We start from the raw sequence: 17403 nt of genomic DNA on the forward strand, positions 1-17403 counted from the left end.
GAGAGGGGTGGCCCAACATCACTCCCCTATGCTCAGATGTTATTCCTGCTCCAGTGTCACCACTTTATACAATAAAATACTTATCTTTGTCTTTTCTCTTATTTCTTCATTGAAAGCATTACTGTTTCATGAGATGACCCCTTTAATACTAAGGTAATGTCTCTAGTTTTCATACAAAAAAAGGCAAATGACCCCGACGTGATTTGAACACGCAACCTTCTGATCTGGAGTCAGACGCGCTACCGTTGCGCCACGAGGTCAGATGTGCTTGAGGTTTTAAAATGTCTTTAAATACAAGGCCCACCTTTCTAGTCTTGCATTAGTATAGTTCGCATAGGCTCACAGTTCTTCCACTGAACCACCAATGCATTTGCGACACCGAGCTAGAAAACACGACAAGCGGTTGATGGGGAATCAATAAGTTAGTTGATTATACGGGGAGCTGTAAAAGAAGCGTGCCCTGTGTGAGGATCGAACTCACGACCTTCAGATTATGAGACTGACGCGCTACCTACTGCGCTAACAAGGCAAAGGCTTCTGGCTGTCTGTAGTTTAAGCTCTTCATACGTAATGCATTGCAACATAGCAAAGAAGAATTTCCTTCAGAATGGGTGAAACGCACCTCGCTTTTCCGGAGACCTGACTTACCAGTGCTCTGAAAAAGAGGTTTGCATTGGCCGGGAATCGAACCCGGGTCTCCCGCGTGGGAGGCGAGAATTCTACCACTGAACCACCAATGCAGCTGTAACACAGGACTTGGAAATCCATAGGGATTCCAGTGGTCGGAAAGAAAATTTCTCCCCTGAACAGAAAATGATGGAAGCGGTGGTTGGGAGATCAATTAGTTAGTCCGAGATGTAATGTAAGTTCACATGGACAAGGAGTGAGCCAACATTTCACAGCCATGCACTCATCTTGACGAGGTGGCCGAGTGGTTAAGGCGATGGACTGCTAATCCATTGTGCTCTGCACGCGTGGGTTCGAATCCCATCCTCGTCGGTTGCTTTTCTGCTCTTTATGGCTTCTGTTGCTAAAGTTCTTGTCACATTCCAGGTAATGCATTTCTGGGGAACCTCCCTGGATGGGCTACATGAAGGTCTCTCTGTGTTCATAGGCAGTGGTTGGGGTGTGGGCAAACAAAAAAGTAAGCATATGTCCAGAGCGGGAAGGGAGGACAGCAGTTACATCGGGATGTCTTTTGAGCAGAGCCCGCTTTATCTAGTGTTTGGGTTTGTCGATTGCCTGACAGTTGTAGTTTTGAGTTGTAGTTACATGAAAAAAGATAACAACAAAGGTCTATAGATATATACTATAAGATAATAGATATGTTTTTTATAATGGGAGACAAGAGGACATCTTTGAAGGGGCGATAGGAGCACACCAATGGAAAAAGAGAGGTTAAAAGATTGCTAAGGGGATAGGGTCAAAAGGGTAGGTGGTGATCAGACAAGAGGACGTTAGCAGCTGAGAGGGGTGGCCCAACATCACTCCCCTATGCTCAGATGTTATTCCTGCTCCAGTATCACCACTTTATACAATAAAATACTTATCTTTGTCTTTTCTCTTATTTCTTCATTGAAAGCATTACTGTTTCATGAGATGACCCCTTTAATACTAAGGTAATGTCTCTAGTTTTCATACAAAAAAAGGCAAATGACCCCGACGTGATTTGAACACGCAACCTTCTGATCTGGAGTCAGACGCGCTACCGTTGCGCCACGAGGTCAGATGTGCTTGAGGTTTTAAAATGTCTTTAAATACAAGGCCCACCTTTCTAGTCTTGCATTAGTATAGTTCGCATAGGCTCACAGTTCTTCCACTGAACCACCAATGCATTTGCGACACCGAGCTAGAAAACACGACAAGCGGTTGATGGGGAATCAATGTTAGTTGATTATACGGGGAGCTGTAAAAGAAGCGTGCCCTGTGTGAGGATCGAACTCACGACCTTCAGATTATGAGACTGACGCGCTACCTACTGCGCTAACAAGGCAAAGGCTTCTGGCTGTCTGTAGTTTAAGCTCTTCATACGTAATGCATTGCAACATAGCAAAGAAGAATTTCCTTCAGAATGGGTGAAACGCACCTCGCTTTTCCGGAGACCTGACTTACCAGTGCTCTGAAAAAGAGGTTTGCATTGGCCGGGAATCGAACCCGGGTCTCCCGCGTGGGAGGCGAGAATTCTACCACTGAACCACCAATGCAGCTGTAACACAGGACTTGGAAATCCATAGGGATTCCAGTGGTCGGAAAGAAAATTTCTCCCCTGAACAGAAAATGATGGAAGCGGTGGTTGGGAGATCAATTAGTTAGTCCGAGATGTAATGTAAGTTCACATGGACAAGGAGTGAGCCAACATTTCACAGCCGTGCACTCACCTTGACGAGGTGGCCGAGTGGTTAAGGCGATGGACTGCTAATCCATTGTGCTCTGCACGCGTGGGTTCGAATCCCATCCTTGTCGGTTGCTTTTCTGCTCTTTATGGCTTCTGTTGCTAAAGTTCTTGTCACATTCCAGGTAATGCATTTCTGGGGAACCTCCCTGGATGGGCTACATGAAGGTCTCTCTGTGTTCATAGGCAGTGGTTGGGGTGTGGGCAAACATCACCCCCCTGCCTGATGACAATGTAAACTCACCCGGGGCAGCCTTATTAAAGAGTATTCTTGACAGCTTTTTGTGGAAGTAAGCATATGTCCAGAGCGGGAAGGGAGGACAGCAGTTACATCGGGATGTCTTTTGAGCAGAGCCCGCTTTATCTAGTGTTTGGGTTTGTCGATTGCCTGACAGTTGTAGTTTTGAGTTGTAGTTACATGAAAAAAGATAACAACAAAGGTATATAGATATCTACTTTAATATAATAGATATGTTTTTTATAATGGGAGACAAGAGGACATCTTTGAAGGGGCGATAGGAGCACACCAATGGAAAAAGAGAGGTTAAAAGATTGCTAAGGGGATAGGGTCAAAAGGGTAGGTGGTGATCAGACAAGAGGACGTTAGCAGCTGAGAGGGGTGGCCCAACATCACTCCCCTATGCTCAGATGTTATTCCTGCTCCAGTATCACCACTTTATACAATAAAATACTTATCTTTGTCTTTTCTCTTATTTCTTCATTGAAAGCATTACTGTTTCATGAGATGACCCCTTTAATACTAAGGTAATGTCTCTAGTTTTCATACAAAAAAAGGCAAATGACCCCGACGTGATTTGAACACGCAACCTTCTGATCTGGAGTCAGACGCGCTACCGTTGCGCCACGAGGTCAGATGTGCTTGAGGTTTTAAAATGTCTTTAAATACAAGGCCCACCTTTCTAGTCTTGCATTAGTATAGTTCGCATAGGCTCACAGTTCTTCCACTGAACCACCAATGCATTTGCGACACCGAGCTAGAAAACACGACAAGCGGTTGATGGGGAATCAATAAGTTAGTTGATTATACGGGGAGCTGTAAAAGAAGCGTGCCCTGTGTGAGGATCGAACTCACGACCTTCAGATTATGAGACTGACGCGCTACCTACTGCGCTAACAAGGCAAAGGCTTCTGGCCGTCTGTAGTTTAAGCTCTTCATACGTAATGCATTGCAACATAGCAAAGAAGAATTTCCTTCAGAATGGGTGAAACGCACCTCGCTTTTCCGGAGACCTGACTTACCAGTGCTCTGAAAAAGAGGTTTGCATTGGCCGGGAATCGAACCCGGGTCTCCCGCGTGGGAGGCGAGAATTCTACCACTGAACCACCAATGCAGCTGTAACACAGGACTTGGAAATCCATAGGGATTCCAGTGGTCGGAAAGAAAATTTCTCCCCTGAACAGAAAATGATGGAAGCGGTGGTTGGGAGATCAATTAGTTAGTCCGAGATGTAATGTAAGTTCACATGGACAAGGAGTGAGCCAACATTTCACAGCCGTGCACTCATCTTGACGAGGTGGCCGAGTGGTTAAGGCGATGGACTGCTAATCCATTGTGCTCTGCATGTGTGGGTTCGAATCCCATCCTCGTCGGTTGCTTTTCTGCTCTTTATGGCTTCTGTTGCTAAAGTTCTTGTCACATTCCAGGTAATGCATTTCTGGGGAACCTCCCTGGATGGGCTACATGAAGGTCTCTCTGTGTTCATAGGCAGTGGTTGGGGTGTGGGCAAACAAAAAAGTAAGCATATGTCCAGAGCGGGAAGGGAGGACAGCAGTTACATCGGGATGTCTTTTGAGCAGAGCCCGCTTTATCTAGTGTTTGGGTTTGTCGATTGCCTGACAGTTGTAGTTTTGAGTTGTAGTTACATGAAAAAAGATAACAACAAAGGTCTATAGATATATACTATAAGATAATAGATATGTTTTTTATAATGGGAGACAAGAGGACATCTTTGAAGGGGCGATAGGAGCACACCAATGGAAAAAGAGAGGTTAAAAGATTGCTAAGGGGATAGGGTCAAAAGGGTAGGTGGTGATCAGACAAGAGGACGTTAGCAGCTGAGAGGGGTGGCCCAACATCACTCCCCTATGCTCAGATGTTATTCCTGCTCCAGTATCACCACTTTATACAATAAAATACTTATCTTTGTCTTTTCTCTTATTTCTTCATTGAAAGCATTACTGTTTCATGAGATGACCCCTTTAATACTAAGGTAATGTCTCTAGTTTTCATACAAAAAAAGGCAAATGACCCCGACGTGATTTGAACACGCAACCTTCTGATCTGGAGATCAGACGCGCTACCGTTGCGCCACGAGGTCAGATGTGCTTGAGGTTTTAAAATGTCTTTAAATACAAGGCCCACCTTTCTAGTCTTGCATTAGTATAGTTCGCATAGGCTCACAGTTCTTCCACTGAACCACCAATGCATTTGCGACACCGAGCTAGAAAACACGACAAGCGGTTGATGGGGAATCAATAAGTTAGTTGATTATACGGGGAGCTGTAAAAGAAGCGTGCCCTGTGTGAGGATCGAACTCACGACCTTCAGATTATGAGACTGACGCGCTACCTACTGCGCTAACAAGGCAAAGGCTTCTGGCCGTCTGTAGTTTAAGCTCTTCATACGTAATGCATTGCAACATAGCAAAGAAGAATTTCCTTCAGAATGGGTGAAACGCACCTCGCTTTTCCGGAGACCTGACTTACCAGTGCTCTGAAAAAGAGGTTTGCATTGGCCGGGAATCGAACCCGGGTCTCCCGCGTGGGAGGCGAGAATTCTACCACTGAACCACCAATGCAGCTGTAACACAGGACTTGGAAATCCATAGGGATTCCAGTGGTCGGAAAGAAAATTTCTCCCCTGAACAGAAAATGATGGAAGCGGTGGTTGGGAGATCAATTAGTTAGTCCGAGATGTAATGTAAGTTCACATGGACAAGGAGTGAGCCAACATTTCACAGCCGTGCACTCATCTTGACGAGGTGGCCGAGTGGTTAAGGCGATGGACTGCTAATCCATTGTGCTCTGCACGCGTGGGTTCGAATCCCATCCTCGTCGGTTGCTTTTCTGCTCTTTATGGCTTCTGTTGCTAAAGTTCTTGTCACATTCCAGGTAATGCATTTCTGGGGAACCTCCCTGGATGGGCTACATGAAGGTCTCTCTGTGTTCATAGGCAGTGGTTGGGGTGTGGGCAAACATCACCCCCCTGCCTGATGACAATGTAAACTCACCCGGGGATGCGTTATTAAAGAGTATTCTTGACAGCTTTTTGTGGAAGTAAGCATATGTCCAGAGCGGGAAGGGAGGACAGCAGTTACATCGGGATGTCTTTTGAGCAGAGCCCGCTTTATCTAGTGTTTGGGTTTGTCGATTGCCTGACAGTTGTAGTTTTGAGTTGTAGTTACATGAAAAAAGATAACAACAAAGGTATATAGATATCTACTTTAATATAATAGATATGTTTTTTATAATGGGAGACAAGAGGACATCTTTGAAGGGGCGATAGGAGCACACCAATGGAAAAAGAGAGGTTAAAAGATTGCTAAGGGGATAGGGTCAAAAGGGTAGGTGGTGATCAGACAAGAGGACGTTAGCAGCTGAGAGGGGTGGCCCAACATCACTCCCCTATGCTCAGATGTTATTCCTGCTCCAGTATCACCACTTTATACAATAAAATACTTATCTTTGTCTTTTCTCTTATTTCTTCATTGAAAGCATTACTGTTTCATGAGATGACCCCTTTAATACTAAGGTAATGTCTCTAGTTTTCATACAAAAAAAGGCAAATGACCCCGACGTGATTTGAACACGCAACCTTCTGATCTGGAGATCAGACGCGCTACCGTTGCGCCACGAGGTCAGATGTGCTTGAGGTTTTAAAATGTCTTTAAATACAAGGCCCACCTTTCTAGTCTTGCATTAGTATAGTTCGCATAGGCTCACAGTTCTTCCACTGAACCACCAATGCATTTGCGACACCGAGCTAGAAAACACGACAAGCGGTTGATGGGGAATCAATAAGTTAGTTGATTATACGGGGAGCTGTAAAAGAAGCATGCCCTGTGTGAGGATCGAACTCACGACCTTCAGATTATGAGACTGACGCGCTACCTACTGCGCTAACAAGGCAAAGGCTTCTGGCCGTCTGTAGTTTAAGCTCTTCATACGTAATGCATTGCAACATAGCAAAGAAGAATTTCCTTCAGAATGGGTGAAACGCACCTCGCTTTTCCGGAGACCTGACTTACCAGTGCTCTGAAAAAGAGGTTTGCATTGGCCGGGAATCGAACCCGGGTCTCCCGCGTGGGAGGCGAGAATTCTACCACTGAACCACCAATGCAGCTGTAACACAGGACTTGGAAATCCATAGGGATTCCAGTGGTCGGAAAGAAAATTTCTCCCCTGAACAGAAAATGATGGAAGCGGTGGTTGGGAGATCAATTAGTTAGTCCGAGATGTAATGTAAGTTCACATGGACAAGGAGTGAGCCAACATTTCACAGCCGTGCACTCATCTTGACGAGGTGGCCGAGTGGTTAAGGCGATGGACTGCTAATCCATTGTGCTCTGCACGCGTGGGTTCGAATCCCATCCTCGTCGGTTGCTTTTCTGCTCTTTATGGCTTCTGTTGCTAAAGTTCTTGTCACATTCCAGGTAATGCATTTCTGGGGAACCTCCCTGGATGGGCTACATGAAGGTCTCTCTGTGTTCATAGGCAGTGGTTGGGGTGTGGGCAAACATCACCCCCCTGCCTGATGACAATGTAAACTCACCCGGGGAAGCGTTATTAAAGAGTATTCTTGACAGCTTTTTGTGGAAGTAAGCATATGTCCAGAGCGGGAAGGGAGGACAGCAGTTACATCGGGATGTCTTTTGAGCAGAGCCCGCTTTATCTAGTGTTTGGGTTTGTCGATTGCCTGACAGTTGTAGTTTTGAGTTGTAGTTACATGAAAAAAGATAACAACAAAGGTATATAGATATCTACTTTAATATAATAGATATGTTTTTTATAATGGGAGACAAGAGGACATCTTTGAAGGGGCGATAGGAGCACACCAATGGAAAAAGAGAGGTCAAAAGATTGCTAAGGGGATAGGGTCAAAAGGGTAGGTGGTGATCAGACAAGAGGACGTTAGCAGCTGAGAGGGGTGGCCCAACATCACTCCCCTATGCTCAGATGTTATTCCTGCTCCAGTATCACCACTTTATACAATAAAATACTTATCTTTGTCTTTTCTCTTATTTCTTCATTGAAAGCATTACTGTTTCATGAGATGACCCCTTTAATACTAAGGTAATGTCTCTAGTTTTCATACAAAAAAAAGGCAAATGACCCCGACGTGATTTGAACACGCAACCTTCTGATCTGGAGTCAGACGCGCTACCATTGCGCCACGAGGTCAGATGTGCTTGAGGTTTTAAAATGTCTTTAAATACAAGGCCCACCTTTCTAGTCTTGCATTAGTATAGTTCGCATAGGCTCACAGTTCTTCCACTGAACCACCAATGCATTTGCGACACCGAGCTAGAAAACACGACAAGCGGTTGATGGGGAATCAATAAGTTAGTTGATTATACGGGGAGCTGTAAAAGAAGCGTGCCCTGTGTGAGGATCGAACTCACGACCTTCAGATTATGAGACTGACGCGCTACCTACTGCGCTAACAAGGCAAAGGCTTCTGGCCGTCTGTAGTTTAAGCTCTTCATACGTAATGCATTGCAACATAGCAAAGAAGAATTTCCTTCAGAATGGGTGAAACGCACCTCGCTTTTCCGGAGACCTGACTTACCAGTGCTCTGAAAAAGTGGTTTGCATTGGCCGGGAATCGAACCCGGGTCTCCCGCGTGGGAGGCGAGAATTCTACCACTGAACCACCAATGCAGCTGTAACACAGGACTTGGAAATCCATAGGGATTCCAGTGGTCGGAAAGAAAATTTCTCCCCTGAACAGAAAATGATGGAAGCGGTGGTTGGGAGATCAATTAGTTAGTCCGAGATGTAATGTAAGTTCACATGGACAAGGAGTGAGCCAACATTTCACAGCCGTGCACTCATCTTGACGAGGTGGCCGAGTGGTTAAGGCGATGGACTGCTAATCCATTGTGCTCTGCACGCGTGGGTTCGAATCCCATCCTCGTCGGTTGCTTTTCTGCTCTTTATGGCTTCTGTTGCTAAAGTTCTTGTCACATTCCAGGTAATGCATTTCTGGGGAACCTCCCTGGATGGGCTACATGAAGGTCTCTCTGTGTTCATAGGCAGTGGTTGGGGTGTGGGCAAACATCACCCCCCTGCCTGATGACAATGTAAACTCACCCGGGGATGCGTTATTAAAGAGTATTCTTGACAGCTTTTTGTGGAAGTAAGCATATGTCCAGAGCGGGAAGGGAGGACAGCAGTTACATCGGGATGTCTTTTGAGCAGAGCCCGCTTTATCTAGTGTTTGGGTTTGTCGATTGCCTGACAGTTGTAGTTTTGAGTTGTAGTTACATGAAAAAAGATAACAACAAAGGTATATAGATATCTACTTTAATATAATAGATATGTTTTTTATAATGGGAGACAAGAGGACATCTTTGAAGGGGCGATAGGAGCACACCAATGGAAAAAGAGAGGTTAAAAGATTGCTAAGGGGATAGGGTCAAAAGGGTAGGTGGTGATCAGACAAGAGGACGTTAGCAGCTGAGAGGGGTGGCCCAACATCACTCCCCTATGCTCAGATGTTATTCCTGCTCCAGTATCACCACTTTATACAATAAAATACTTATCTTTGTCTTTTCTCTTATTTCTTCATTGAAAGCATTACTGTTTCATGAGATGACCCCTTTAATACTAAGGTAATGTCTCTAGTTTTCATACAAAAAAAAGGCAAATGACCCCGACGTGATTTGAACACGCAACCTTCTGATCTGGAGTCAGACGCGCTACCGTTGCGCCACGAGGTCAGATGTGCTTGAGGTTTTAAAATGTCTTTAAATACAAGGCCCACCTTTCTAGTCTTGCATTAGTATAGTTCGCATAGGCTCACAGTTCTTCCACTGAACCACCAATGCATTTGCGACACCGAGCTAGAAAACACGACAAGCGGTTGATGGGGAATCAATAAGTTAGTTGATTATACGGGGAGCTGTAAAAGAAGCGTGCCCTGTGTGAGGATCGAACTCACGACCTTCAGATTATGAGACTGACGCGCTACCTACTGCGCTAACAAGGCAAAGGCTTCTGGCCGTCTGTAGTTTAAGCTCTTCATACGTAATGCATTGCAACATAGCAAAGAAGAATTTCCTTCAGAATGGGTGAAACGCACCTCGCTTTTCCGGAGACCTGACTTACCAGTGCTCTGAAAAAGAGGTTTGCATTGGCCGGGAATCGAACCCGGGTCTCCCGCGTGGGAGGCGAGAATTCTACCACTGAACCACCAATGCAGCTGTAACACAGGACTTGGAAATCCATAGGGATTCCAGTGGTCGGAAAGAAAATTTCTCCCCTGAACAGAAAATGATGGAAGCGGTGGTTGGGAGATCAATTAGTTAGTCCGAGATGTAATGTAAGTTCACATGGACAAGGAGTGAGCCAACATTTCACAGCCGTGCACTCATCTTGATGAGGTGGCCGAGTGGTTAAGGCGATGGACTGCTAATCCATTGTGCTCTGCACGCGTGGGTTCGAATCCCATCCTCGTCGGTTGCTTTTCTGCTCTTTATGGCTTCTGTTGCTAAAGTTCTTGTCACATTCCAGGTAATGCATTTCTGGGGAACCTCCCTGGATGGGCTACATGAAGGTCTCTCTGTGTTCATAGGCAGTGGTTGGGGTGTGGGCAAACATCACCCCCCTGCCTGATGACAATGTAAACTCACCCGGGGAAGCGTTATTAAAGAGTATTCTTGACAGCTTTTTGTGGAAGTAAGCATATGTCCAGAGAGGGAAGGGAGGACAGCAGTTACATCGGGATGTCTTTTGAGCAGAGCCCGCTTTATCTAGTGTTTGGGTTTGTCGATTGCCTGACAGTTGTAGTTTTGAGTTGTAGTTACATGAAAAAAGATAACAACAAAGGTATATAGATATCTACTTTAATATAATAGATATGTTTTTTATAATGGGAGACAAGAGGACATCTTTGAAGGGGCGATAGGAGCACACCAATGGAAAAAGAGAGGTTAAAAGATTGCTAAGGGGATAGGGTCAAAAGGGTAGGTGGTGATCAGACAAGAGGACGTTAGCAGCTGAGAGGGGTGGCCCAACATCACTCCCCTATGCTCAGATGTTATTCCTGCTCCAGTATCACCACTTTATACAATAAAATACTTATCTTTGTCTTTTCTCTTATTTCTTCATTGAAAGCATTACTGTTTCATGAGATGACCCCTTTAATACTAAGGTAATGTCTCTAGTTTTCATACAAAAAAAAGGCAAATGACCCCGACGTGATTTGAACACGCAACCTTCTGATCTGGAGTCAGACGCGCTACCGTTGCGCCACGAGGTCAGATGTGCTTGAGGTTTTAAAATGTCTTTAAATACAAGGCCCACCTTTCTAGTCTTGCATTAGTATAGTTCGCATAGGCTCACAGTTCTTCCACTGAACCACCAATGCATTTGCGACACCGAGCTAGAAAACACGACAAGCGGTTGATGGGGAATCAATAAGTTAGTTGATTATACGGGGAGCTGTAAAAGAAGCGTGCCCTGTGTGAGGATCGAACTCACGACCTTCAGATTATGAGACTGACGCGCTACCTACTGCGCTAACAAGGCAAAGGCTTCTGGCAGTTTGTAGTTTAAGCTCTTCATACGTAATGCATTGCAACATAGCAAAGAAGAATTTCCTTCAGAATGGGTGAAACGCACCTCGCTTTTCCGGAGACCTGACTTACCAGTGCTCTGAAAAAGAGGTTTGCATTGGCCGGGAATCGAACCCGGGTCTCCCGCGTGGGAGGCGAGAATTCTACCACTGAACCACCAATGCAGCTGTAACACAGGACTTGGAAATCCATAGGGATTCCAGTGGTCGGAAAGAAAATTTCTCCCCTGAACAGAAAATGATGGAAGCGGTGGTTGGGAGATCAATTAGTTAGTCCGAGATGTAATGTAAGTTCACATGGACAAGGAGTGAGCCAACATTTCACAGCCGTGCACTCATCTTGACGAGGTGGCCGAGTGGTTAAGGCGATGGACTGCTAATCCATTGTGCTCTGCACGCGTGGGTTCGAATCCCATCCTCGTCGGTTGCTTTTCTGCTCTTTATGGCTTCTGTTGCTAAAGTTCTTGTCACATTCCAGGTAATGCATTTCTGGGGAACCTCCCTGGATGGGCTACATGAAGGTCTCTCTGTGTTCATAGGCAGTGGTTGGGGTGTGGGCAAACATCACCCCCCTGCCTGATGACAATGTAAACTCACCCGGGGATGCGTTATTAAAGAGTATTCTTGACAGCTTTTTGTGGAAGTAAGCATATGTCCAGAGCGGGAAGGGAGGACAGCAGTTACATCGGGATGTCTTTTGAGCAGAGCCCGCTTTATCTAGTGTTTGGGTTTGTCGATTGCCTGACAGTTGTAGTTTTGAGTTGTAGTTACATGAAAAAAGATAACAACAAAGGTATATAGATATCTACTTTAATATAATAGATATGTTTTTTATAATGGGAGACAAGAGGACATCTTTGAAGGGGCGATAGGAGCACACCAATGGAAAAAGAGAGGTTAAAAGATTGCTAAGGGGATAGGGTCAAAAGGGTAGGTGGTGATCAGACAAGAGGACGTTAGCAGCTGAGAGGGGTGGCCCAACATCACTCCCCTATGCTCAGATGTTATTCCTGCTCCAGTATCACCACTTTATACAATAAAATACTTATCTTTGTCTTTTCTCTTATTTCTTCATTGAAAGCATTACTGTTTCATGAGATGACCCCTTTAATACTAAGGTAATGTCTCTAGTTTTCATACAAAAAAAAGGCAAATGACCCCGACGTGATTTGAACACGCAACCTTCTGATCTGGAGTCAGACGCGCTACCGTTGCGCCACGAGGTCAGATGTGCTTGAGGTTTTAAAATGTCTTTAAATACAAGGCCCACCTTTCTAGTCTTGCATTAGTATAGTTCGCATAGGCTCACAGTTCTTCCACTGAACCACCAATGCATTTGCGACACCGAGCTAGAAAACACGACAAGCGGTTGATGGGGAATCAATAAGTTAGTTGATTATACGGGGAGCTGTAAAAGAAGCGTGCCCTGTGTGAGGATCGAACTCACGACCTTCAGATTATGAGACTGACGCGCTACCTACTGCGCTAACAAGGCAAAGGCTTCTGGCCGTCTGTAGTTTAAGCTCTTCATACGTAATGCATTGCAACATAGCAAAGAAGAATTTCCTTCAGAATGGGTGAAACGCACCTCGCTTTTCCGGAGACCTGACTTACCAGTGCTCTGAAAAAGAGGTTTGCATTGGCCGGGAATCGAACCCGGGTCTCCCGCGTGGGAGGCGAGAATTCTACCACTGAACCACCAATGCAGCTGTAACACAGGACTTGGAAATCCATAGGGATTCCAGTGGTCGGAAAGAAAATTTCTCCCCTGAACAGAAAATGATGGAAGCGGTGGTTGGGAGATCAATTAGTTAGTCCGAGATGTAATGTAAGTTCACATGGACAAGGAGTGAGCCAACATTTCACAGCCGTGCACTCATCTTGATGAGGTGGCCGAGTGGTTAAGGCGATGGACTGCTAATCCATTGTGCTCTGCACGCGTGGGTTCGAATCCCATCCTCGTCGGTTGCTTTTCTGCTCTTTATGGCTTCTGTTGCTAAAGTTCTTGTCACATTCCAGGTAATGCATTTCTGGGGAACCTCCCTGGATGGGCTACATGAAGGTCTCTCTGTGTTCATAGGCAGTGGTTGGGGTGTGGGCAAACATCACCCCCCTGCCTGATGACAATGTAAACTCACCCGGGGAAGCGTTATTAAAGAGTATTCTTGACAGCTTTTTGTGGAAGTAAGCATATGTCCAGAGCGGGAAGGGAGGACAGCAGTTACATCGGGATGTCTTTTGAGCAGAGCCCGCTTTATCTAGTGTTTGGGTTTGTCGATTGCCTGACAGTTGTAGTTTTGAGTTGTAGTTACATGAAAAAAGATAACAACAAAGGTATATAGATATCTACTTTAATATAATAGATATGTTTTTTATAATGGGAGACAAGAGGACATCTTTGAAGGGGCGATAGGAGCACACCAATGGAAAAAGAGAGGTTAAAAGATTGCTAAGGGGATAGGGTCAAAAGGGTAGGTGGTGATCAGACAAGAGGACGTTAGCAGCTGAGAGGGGTGGCCCAACATCACTCCCCTATGCTCAGATGTTATTCCTGCTCCAGTATCACCACTTTATACAATAAAATACTTATCTTTGTCTTTTCTCTTATTTCTTCATTGAAAGCATTACTGTTTCATGAGATGACCCCTTTAATACTAAGGTAATGTCTCTAGTTTTCATACAAAAAAAAGGCAAATGACCCCGACGTGATTTGAACACGCAACCTTCTGATCTGGAGTCAGACGCGCTACCGTTGCGCCACGAGGTCAGATGTGCTTGAGGTTTTAAAATGTCTTTAAATACAAGGCCCACCTTTCTAGTCTTGCATTAGTATAGTTCGCATAGGCTCACAGTTCTTCCACTGAACCACCAATGCATTTGCGACACCGAGCTAGAAAACACGACAAGCGGTTGATGGGGAATCAATAAGTTAGTTGATTATACGGGGAGCTGTAAAAGAAGCGTGCCCTGTGTGAGGATCGAACTCACGACCTTCAGATTATGAGACTGACGCGCTACCCACTGCGCTAACAAGGCAAAGGCTTCTGGCTGTTTGTAGTTTAAGCTCTTCATACGTAATGCATTGCAACATAGCAAAGAAGAATTTCCTTCAGAATGGGTGAAACGCACCTCGCTTTTCCGGAGACCTGACTTACCAGTGCTCTGAAAAAGAGGTTTGCATTGGCCGGGAATCGAACCCGGGTCTCCCGCGTGGGAGGCGAGAATTCTACCACTGAACCACCAATGCAGCTGTAACACAGGACTTGGAAATCCATAGGGATTCCAGTGGTCGGAAAGAAAATTTCTCCCCTGAACAGAAAATGATGGAAGCGGTGGTTGGGAGATCAATTAGTTAGTCCGAGATGTAATGTAAGTTCACATGGACAAGGAGTGAGCCAACATTTCACAGCCGTGCACTCATCTTGACGAGGTGGCCGAGTGGTTAAGGCGATGGACTGCTAATCCATTGTGCTCTGCACGCGTGGGTTCGAATCCCATCCTCGTCGGTTGCTTTTCTGCTCTTTATGGCTTCTGTTGCTAAAGTTCTTGTCACATTCCAGGTAATGCATTTCTGGGGAACCTCCCTGGATGGGCTACATGAAGGTCTCTCTGTGTTCATAGGCAGTGGTTGGGGTGTGGGCAAACATCACCCCCCTGCCTGATGACAATGTAAACTCACCCGGGGATGCGTTATTAAAGAGTATTCTTGACAGCTTTTTGTGGAAGTAAGCATATGTCCAGAGCGGGAAGGGAGGACAGCAGTTACATCGGGATGTCTTTTGAGCAGAGCCCGCTTTATCTAGTGTTTGGGTTTGTCGATTGCCTGACAGTTGTAGTTTTGAGTTGTAGTTACATGAAAAAAGATAACAACAAAGGTATATAGATATCTACTTTAATATAATAGATATGTTTTTTATAATGGGAGACAAGAGGACATCTTTGAAGGGGCGATAGGAGCACACCAATGGAAAAAGAGAGGTTAAAAGATTGCTAAGGGGATAGGGTCAAAAGGGTAGGTGGTGATCAGACAAGAGGACGTTAGCAGCTGAGAGGGGTGGCCCAACATCACTCCCCTATGCTCAGATGTTATTCCTGCTCCAGTATCACCACTTTATACAATAAAATACTTATCTTTGTCTTTTCTCTTATTTCTTCATTGAAAGCATTACTGTTTCATGAGATGACCCCTTTAATACTAAGGTAATGTCTCTAGTTTTCATACAAAAAAAGGCAAATGACCCCGACGTGATTTGAACACGCAACCTTCTGATCTGGAGTCAGACGCGCTACCGTTGCACCACGAGGTCAGATGTGCTTGAGGTTTTAAAATGTCTTTAAATACAAGGCCCACCTTTCTAGTCTTGCATTAGTATAGTTCGCATAGGCTCACAGTTCTTCCACTGAACCACCAATGCATTTGCGACACCGAGCTAGAAAACACGACAAGCGGTTGATGGGGAATCAATAAGTTAGTTGATTATACGGGGAGCTGTAAAAGAAGCGTGCCCTGTGTGAGGATCGAACTCACGACCTTCAGATTATGAGACTGACGCGCTACCTACTGCGCTAACAAGGCAAAGGCTTCTGGCCGTCTGTAGTTTAAGCTCTTCATACGTAATGCATTGCAACATAGCAAAGAAGAATTTCCTTCAGAATGGGTGAAACGCACCTCGCTTTTCCGGAGACCTGACTTACCAGTGCTCTGAAAAAGAGGTTTGCATTGGCCGGGAATCGAACCCGGGTCTCCCGCGTGGGAGGCGAGAATTCTACCACTGAACCACCAATGCAGCTGTAACACAGGACTTGGAAATCCATAGGGATTCCAGTGGTCGGAAAGAAAATTTTTCCCCTGAACAGAAAATGATGGAAGCGGTGGTTGGGAGATCAATTAGTTAGTCCGAGATGTAATGTAAGTTCACATGGACAAGGAGTGAGCCAACATTTCACAGCCGTGCACTCATCTTGATGAGGTGGCCGAGTGGTTAAGGCGATGGACTGCTAATCCATTGTGCTCTGCACGCGTGGGTTCGAATCCCATCCTCGTCGGTTGCTTTTCTGCTCTTTATGGCTTCTGTTGCTAAAGTTCTTGTCACATTCCAGGTAATGCATTTCTGGGGAACCTCCCTGGATGGGCTACATGAAGGTCTCTCTGTGTTCATAGGCAGTGGTTGGGGTGTGGGCAAACATCACCCCCCTGCCTGATGACAATGTAAACTCACCCGGGGATGCGTTATTAAAGAGTATTCTTGACAGCTTTTTGTGGAAGTAAGCATATGTCCAGAGCGGGAAGGGAGGACAGCAGTTACATCGGGATGTCTTTTGAGCAGAGCCCGCTTTATCTAGTGTTTGGGTTTGTCGATTGCCTGACAGTTGTAGTTTTGAGTTGTAGTTACATGAAAAAAGATAACAACAAAGGTATATAGATATCTACTTTAATATAATAGATATGTTTTTTATAATGGGAGACAAGAGGACATCTTTGAAGGGGCGATAGGAGCACACCAATGGAAAAAGAGAGGTTAAAAGATTGCTAAGGGGATAGGGTCAAAAGGGTAGGTGGTGATCAGACAAGAGGACGTTAGCAGCTGAGAGGGGTGGCCCAACATCACTCCCCTATGCTCAGATGTTATTCCTGCTCCAGTATCACCACTTTATACAATAAAATACTTATCTTTGTCTTTTCTCTTATTTCTTCATTGAAAGCATTACTGTTTCATGAGATGACCCCTTTAATACTAAGGTAATGTCTCTAGTTTTCATACAAAAAAAAGGCAAATGACCCCGACGTGATTTGAACACGCAACCTTCTGATCTGGAGTCAGACGCGCTACCGTTGCGCCACGAGGTCAGATGTGCTTGAGGTTTTAAAATGTCTTTAAATACAAGGCCCACCTTTCTAGTCTTGCATTAGTATAGTTCGCATAGGCTCACAGTTCTTCCACTGAACCACCAATGCATTTGCGACACCGAGCTAGAAAACACGACAAGCGGTTGATGGGGAATCAATAAGTTAGTTGATTATACGGGGAGCTGTAAAAGAAGCGTGCCCTGTGTGAGGATCGAACTCACGACCTTCAGATTATGAGACTGACGCGCTACCTACTGCGCTAACAAGGCAAAGGCTTCTGGCCGTCTGTAGTTTAAGCTCTTCATACGTAATGCATTGCAACATAGCAAAGAAGAATTTCCTTCA

The 17403-nt window shown here is 45.2% G+C and overlaps 46 non-coding genes across 46 annotated transcripts; 11 read left to right on the top strand and 35 right to left on the bottom strand.

Annotated features, from left to right (window-relative positions):
* Positions 1-188: 188 nt before the first annotated feature.
* On the bottom strand, positions 189-260 carry TRNAW-CCA (transfer RNA tryptophan (anticodon CCA)). The gene has a single exon. It is a non-coding gene; the product is annotated as a tRNA-Trp (tRNA).
* A 196-nt stretch (positions 261-456) lies between these two features.
* TRNAM-CAU (transfer RNA methionine (anticodon CAU)) lies at positions 457-529 on the bottom strand. The gene has a single exon. It is a non-coding gene; the product is annotated as a tRNA-Met (tRNA).
* Positions 530-669: 140 nt separating this feature from the next.
* TRNAG-CCC (transfer RNA glycine (anticodon CCC)) lies at positions 670-740 on the bottom strand. The gene has a single exon. It is a non-coding gene; the product is annotated as a tRNA-Gly (tRNA).
* Positions 741-917: 177 nt separating this feature from the next.
* TRNAS-GCU (transfer RNA serine (anticodon GCU)) lies at positions 918-999 on the top strand. Its single transcript has one exon. It is a non-coding gene; the product is annotated as a tRNA-Ser (tRNA).
* A 655-nt stretch (positions 1000-1654) lies between these two features.
* On the bottom strand, positions 1655-1726 carry TRNAW-CCA (transfer RNA tryptophan (anticodon CCA)). The gene has a single exon. It is a non-coding gene; the product is annotated as a tRNA-Trp (tRNA).
* Positions 1727-1920: 194 nt separating this feature from the next.
* TRNAM-CAU (transfer RNA methionine (anticodon CAU)) lies at positions 1921-1993 on the bottom strand. Its single transcript has one exon. It is a non-coding gene; the product is annotated as a tRNA-Met (tRNA).
* A 140-nt stretch (positions 1994-2133) lies between these two features.
* Positions 2134-2204, bottom strand: TRNAG-CCC (transfer RNA glycine (anticodon CCC)). The gene has a single exon. It is a non-coding gene; the product is annotated as a tRNA-Gly (tRNA).
* Positions 2205-2381: 177 nt separating this feature from the next.
* On the top strand, positions 2382-2463 carry TRNAS-GCU (transfer RNA serine (anticodon GCU)). Its single transcript has one exon. It is a non-coding gene; the product is annotated as a tRNA-Ser (tRNA).
* Positions 2464-3192: 729 nt separating this feature from the next.
* Positions 3193-3264, bottom strand: TRNAW-CCA (transfer RNA tryptophan (anticodon CCA)). Its single transcript has one exon. It is a non-coding gene; the product is annotated as a tRNA-Trp (tRNA).
* A 196-nt stretch (positions 3265-3460) lies between these two features.
* Positions 3461-3533, bottom strand: TRNAM-CAU (transfer RNA methionine (anticodon CAU)). The gene has a single exon. It is a non-coding gene; the product is annotated as a tRNA-Met (tRNA).
* A 140-nt stretch (positions 3534-3673) lies between these two features.
* TRNAG-CCC (transfer RNA glycine (anticodon CCC)) lies at positions 3674-3744 on the bottom strand. The gene has a single exon. It is a non-coding gene; the product is annotated as a tRNA-Gly (tRNA).
* Positions 3745-3921: 177 nt separating this feature from the next.
* TRNAS-GCU (transfer RNA serine (anticodon GCU)) lies at positions 3922-4003 on the top strand. The gene has a single exon. It is a non-coding gene; the product is annotated as a tRNA-Ser (tRNA).
* A 655-nt stretch (positions 4004-4658) lies between these two features.
* On the bottom strand, positions 4659-4731 carry TRNAG-UCC (transfer RNA glycine (anticodon UCC)). Its single transcript has one exon. It is a non-coding gene; the product is annotated as a tRNA-Gly (tRNA).
* Positions 4732-4927: 196 nt separating this feature from the next.
* TRNAM-CAU (transfer RNA methionine (anticodon CAU)) lies at positions 4928-5000 on the bottom strand. Its single transcript has one exon. It is a non-coding gene; the product is annotated as a tRNA-Met (tRNA).
* Positions 5001-5140: 140 nt separating this feature from the next.
* Positions 5141-5211, bottom strand: TRNAG-CCC (transfer RNA glycine (anticodon CCC)). Its single transcript has one exon. It is a non-coding gene; the product is annotated as a tRNA-Gly (tRNA).
* A 177-nt stretch (positions 5212-5388) lies between these two features.
* Positions 5389-5470, top strand: TRNAS-GCU (transfer RNA serine (anticodon GCU)). The gene has a single exon. It is a non-coding gene; the product is annotated as a tRNA-Ser (tRNA).
* A 729-nt stretch (positions 5471-6199) lies between these two features.
* Positions 6200-6272, bottom strand: TRNAG-UCC (transfer RNA glycine (anticodon UCC)). The gene has a single exon. It is a non-coding gene; the product is annotated as a tRNA-Gly (tRNA).
* Positions 6273-6468: 196 nt separating this feature from the next.
* Positions 6469-6541, bottom strand: TRNAM-CAU (transfer RNA methionine (anticodon CAU)). Its single transcript has one exon. It is a non-coding gene; the product is annotated as a tRNA-Met (tRNA).
* Positions 6542-6681: 140 nt separating this feature from the next.
* TRNAG-CCC (transfer RNA glycine (anticodon CCC)) lies at positions 6682-6752 on the bottom strand. The gene has a single exon. It is a non-coding gene; the product is annotated as a tRNA-Gly (tRNA).
* Positions 6753-6929: 177 nt separating this feature from the next.
* TRNAS-GCU (transfer RNA serine (anticodon GCU)) lies at positions 6930-7011 on the top strand. Its single transcript has one exon. It is a non-coding gene; the product is annotated as a tRNA-Ser (tRNA).
* Positions 7012-7741: 730 nt separating this feature from the next.
* On the bottom strand, positions 7742-7813 carry TRNAW-CCA (transfer RNA tryptophan (anticodon CCA)). Its single transcript has one exon. It is a non-coding gene; the product is annotated as a tRNA-Trp (tRNA).
* A 196-nt stretch (positions 7814-8009) lies between these two features.
* Positions 8010-8082, bottom strand: TRNAM-CAU (transfer RNA methionine (anticodon CAU)). The gene has a single exon. It is a non-coding gene; the product is annotated as a tRNA-Met (tRNA).
* A 140-nt stretch (positions 8083-8222) lies between these two features.
* TRNAG-CCC (transfer RNA glycine (anticodon CCC)) lies at positions 8223-8293 on the bottom strand. The gene has a single exon. It is a non-coding gene; the product is annotated as a tRNA-Gly (tRNA).
* A 177-nt stretch (positions 8294-8470) lies between these two features.
* Positions 8471-8552, top strand: TRNAS-GCU (transfer RNA serine (anticodon GCU)). The gene has a single exon. It is a non-coding gene; the product is annotated as a tRNA-Ser (tRNA).
* Positions 8553-9282: 730 nt separating this feature from the next.
* On the bottom strand, positions 9283-9354 carry TRNAW-CCA (transfer RNA tryptophan (anticodon CCA)). Its single transcript has one exon. It is a non-coding gene; the product is annotated as a tRNA-Trp (tRNA).
* A 196-nt stretch (positions 9355-9550) lies between these two features.
* Positions 9551-9623, bottom strand: TRNAM-CAU (transfer RNA methionine (anticodon CAU)). Its single transcript has one exon. It is a non-coding gene; the product is annotated as a tRNA-Met (tRNA).
* Positions 9624-9763: 140 nt separating this feature from the next.
* Positions 9764-9834, bottom strand: TRNAG-CCC (transfer RNA glycine (anticodon CCC)). Its single transcript has one exon. It is a non-coding gene; the product is annotated as a tRNA-Gly (tRNA).
* A 177-nt stretch (positions 9835-10011) lies between these two features.
* Positions 10012-10093, top strand: TRNAS-GCU (transfer RNA serine (anticodon GCU)). The gene has a single exon. It is a non-coding gene; the product is annotated as a tRNA-Ser (tRNA).
* A 730-nt stretch (positions 10094-10823) lies between these two features.
* Positions 10824-10895, bottom strand: TRNAW-CCA (transfer RNA tryptophan (anticodon CCA)). The gene has a single exon. It is a non-coding gene; the product is annotated as a tRNA-Trp (tRNA).
* A 196-nt stretch (positions 10896-11091) lies between these two features.
* TRNAM-CAU (transfer RNA methionine (anticodon CAU)) lies at positions 11092-11164 on the bottom strand. The gene has a single exon. It is a non-coding gene; the product is annotated as a tRNA-Met (tRNA).
* A 140-nt stretch (positions 11165-11304) lies between these two features.
* On the bottom strand, positions 11305-11375 carry TRNAG-CCC (transfer RNA glycine (anticodon CCC)). The gene has a single exon. It is a non-coding gene; the product is annotated as a tRNA-Gly (tRNA).
* A 177-nt stretch (positions 11376-11552) lies between these two features.
* Positions 11553-11634, top strand: TRNAS-GCU (transfer RNA serine (anticodon GCU)). Its single transcript has one exon. It is a non-coding gene; the product is annotated as a tRNA-Ser (tRNA).
* Positions 11635-12364: 730 nt separating this feature from the next.
* On the bottom strand, positions 12365-12436 carry TRNAW-CCA (transfer RNA tryptophan (anticodon CCA)). Its single transcript has one exon. It is a non-coding gene; the product is annotated as a tRNA-Trp (tRNA).
* A 196-nt stretch (positions 12437-12632) lies between these two features.
* On the bottom strand, positions 12633-12705 carry TRNAM-CAU (transfer RNA methionine (anticodon CAU)). The gene has a single exon. It is a non-coding gene; the product is annotated as a tRNA-Met (tRNA).
* Positions 12706-12845: 140 nt separating this feature from the next.
* TRNAG-CCC (transfer RNA glycine (anticodon CCC)) lies at positions 12846-12916 on the bottom strand. The gene has a single exon. It is a non-coding gene; the product is annotated as a tRNA-Gly (tRNA).
* Positions 12917-13093: 177 nt separating this feature from the next.
* TRNAS-GCU (transfer RNA serine (anticodon GCU)) lies at positions 13094-13175 on the top strand. Its single transcript has one exon. It is a non-coding gene; the product is annotated as a tRNA-Ser (tRNA).
* Positions 13176-13905: 730 nt separating this feature from the next.
* TRNAW-CCA (transfer RNA tryptophan (anticodon CCA)) lies at positions 13906-13977 on the bottom strand. The gene has a single exon. It is a non-coding gene; the product is annotated as a tRNA-Trp (tRNA).
* A 196-nt stretch (positions 13978-14173) lies between these two features.
* TRNAM-CAU (transfer RNA methionine (anticodon CAU)) lies at positions 14174-14246 on the bottom strand. The gene has a single exon. It is a non-coding gene; the product is annotated as a tRNA-Met (tRNA).
* A 140-nt stretch (positions 14247-14386) lies between these two features.
* Positions 14387-14457, bottom strand: TRNAG-CCC (transfer RNA glycine (anticodon CCC)). Its single transcript has one exon. It is a non-coding gene; the product is annotated as a tRNA-Gly (tRNA).
* Positions 14458-14634: 177 nt separating this feature from the next.
* Positions 14635-14716, top strand: TRNAS-GCU (transfer RNA serine (anticodon GCU)). The gene has a single exon. It is a non-coding gene; the product is annotated as a tRNA-Ser (tRNA).
* A 729-nt stretch (positions 14717-15445) lies between these two features.
* TRNAW-CCA (transfer RNA tryptophan (anticodon CCA)) lies at positions 15446-15517 on the bottom strand. The gene has a single exon. It is a non-coding gene; the product is annotated as a tRNA-Trp (tRNA).
* Positions 15518-15713: 196 nt separating this feature from the next.
* TRNAM-CAU (transfer RNA methionine (anticodon CAU)) lies at positions 15714-15786 on the bottom strand. The gene has a single exon. It is a non-coding gene; the product is annotated as a tRNA-Met (tRNA).
* A 140-nt stretch (positions 15787-15926) lies between these two features.
* Positions 15927-15997, bottom strand: TRNAG-CCC (transfer RNA glycine (anticodon CCC)). The gene has a single exon. It is a non-coding gene; the product is annotated as a tRNA-Gly (tRNA).
* A 177-nt stretch (positions 15998-16174) lies between these two features.
* Positions 16175-16256, top strand: TRNAS-GCU (transfer RNA serine (anticodon GCU)). The gene has a single exon. It is a non-coding gene; the product is annotated as a tRNA-Ser (tRNA).
* A 730-nt stretch (positions 16257-16986) lies between these two features.
* TRNAW-CCA (transfer RNA tryptophan (anticodon CCA)) lies at positions 16987-17058 on the bottom strand. The gene has a single exon. It is a non-coding gene; the product is annotated as a tRNA-Trp (tRNA).
* Positions 17059-17254: 196 nt separating this feature from the next.
* Positions 17255-17327, bottom strand: TRNAM-CAU (transfer RNA methionine (anticodon CAU)). Its single transcript has one exon. It is a non-coding gene; the product is annotated as a tRNA-Met (tRNA).
* Between the last annotated feature and the right edge of the window lie 76 nt (positions 17328-17403).

Source organism: Spea bombifrons, chromosome 4, assembly GCF_027358695.1.
Source record: "Spea bombifrons isolate aSpeBom1 chromosome 4, aSpeBom1.2.pri, whole genome shotgun sequence".
Taxonomy (NCBI): Eukaryota; Metazoa; Chordata; class Amphibia; order Anura; family Pelobatidae; genus Spea; species Spea bombifrons.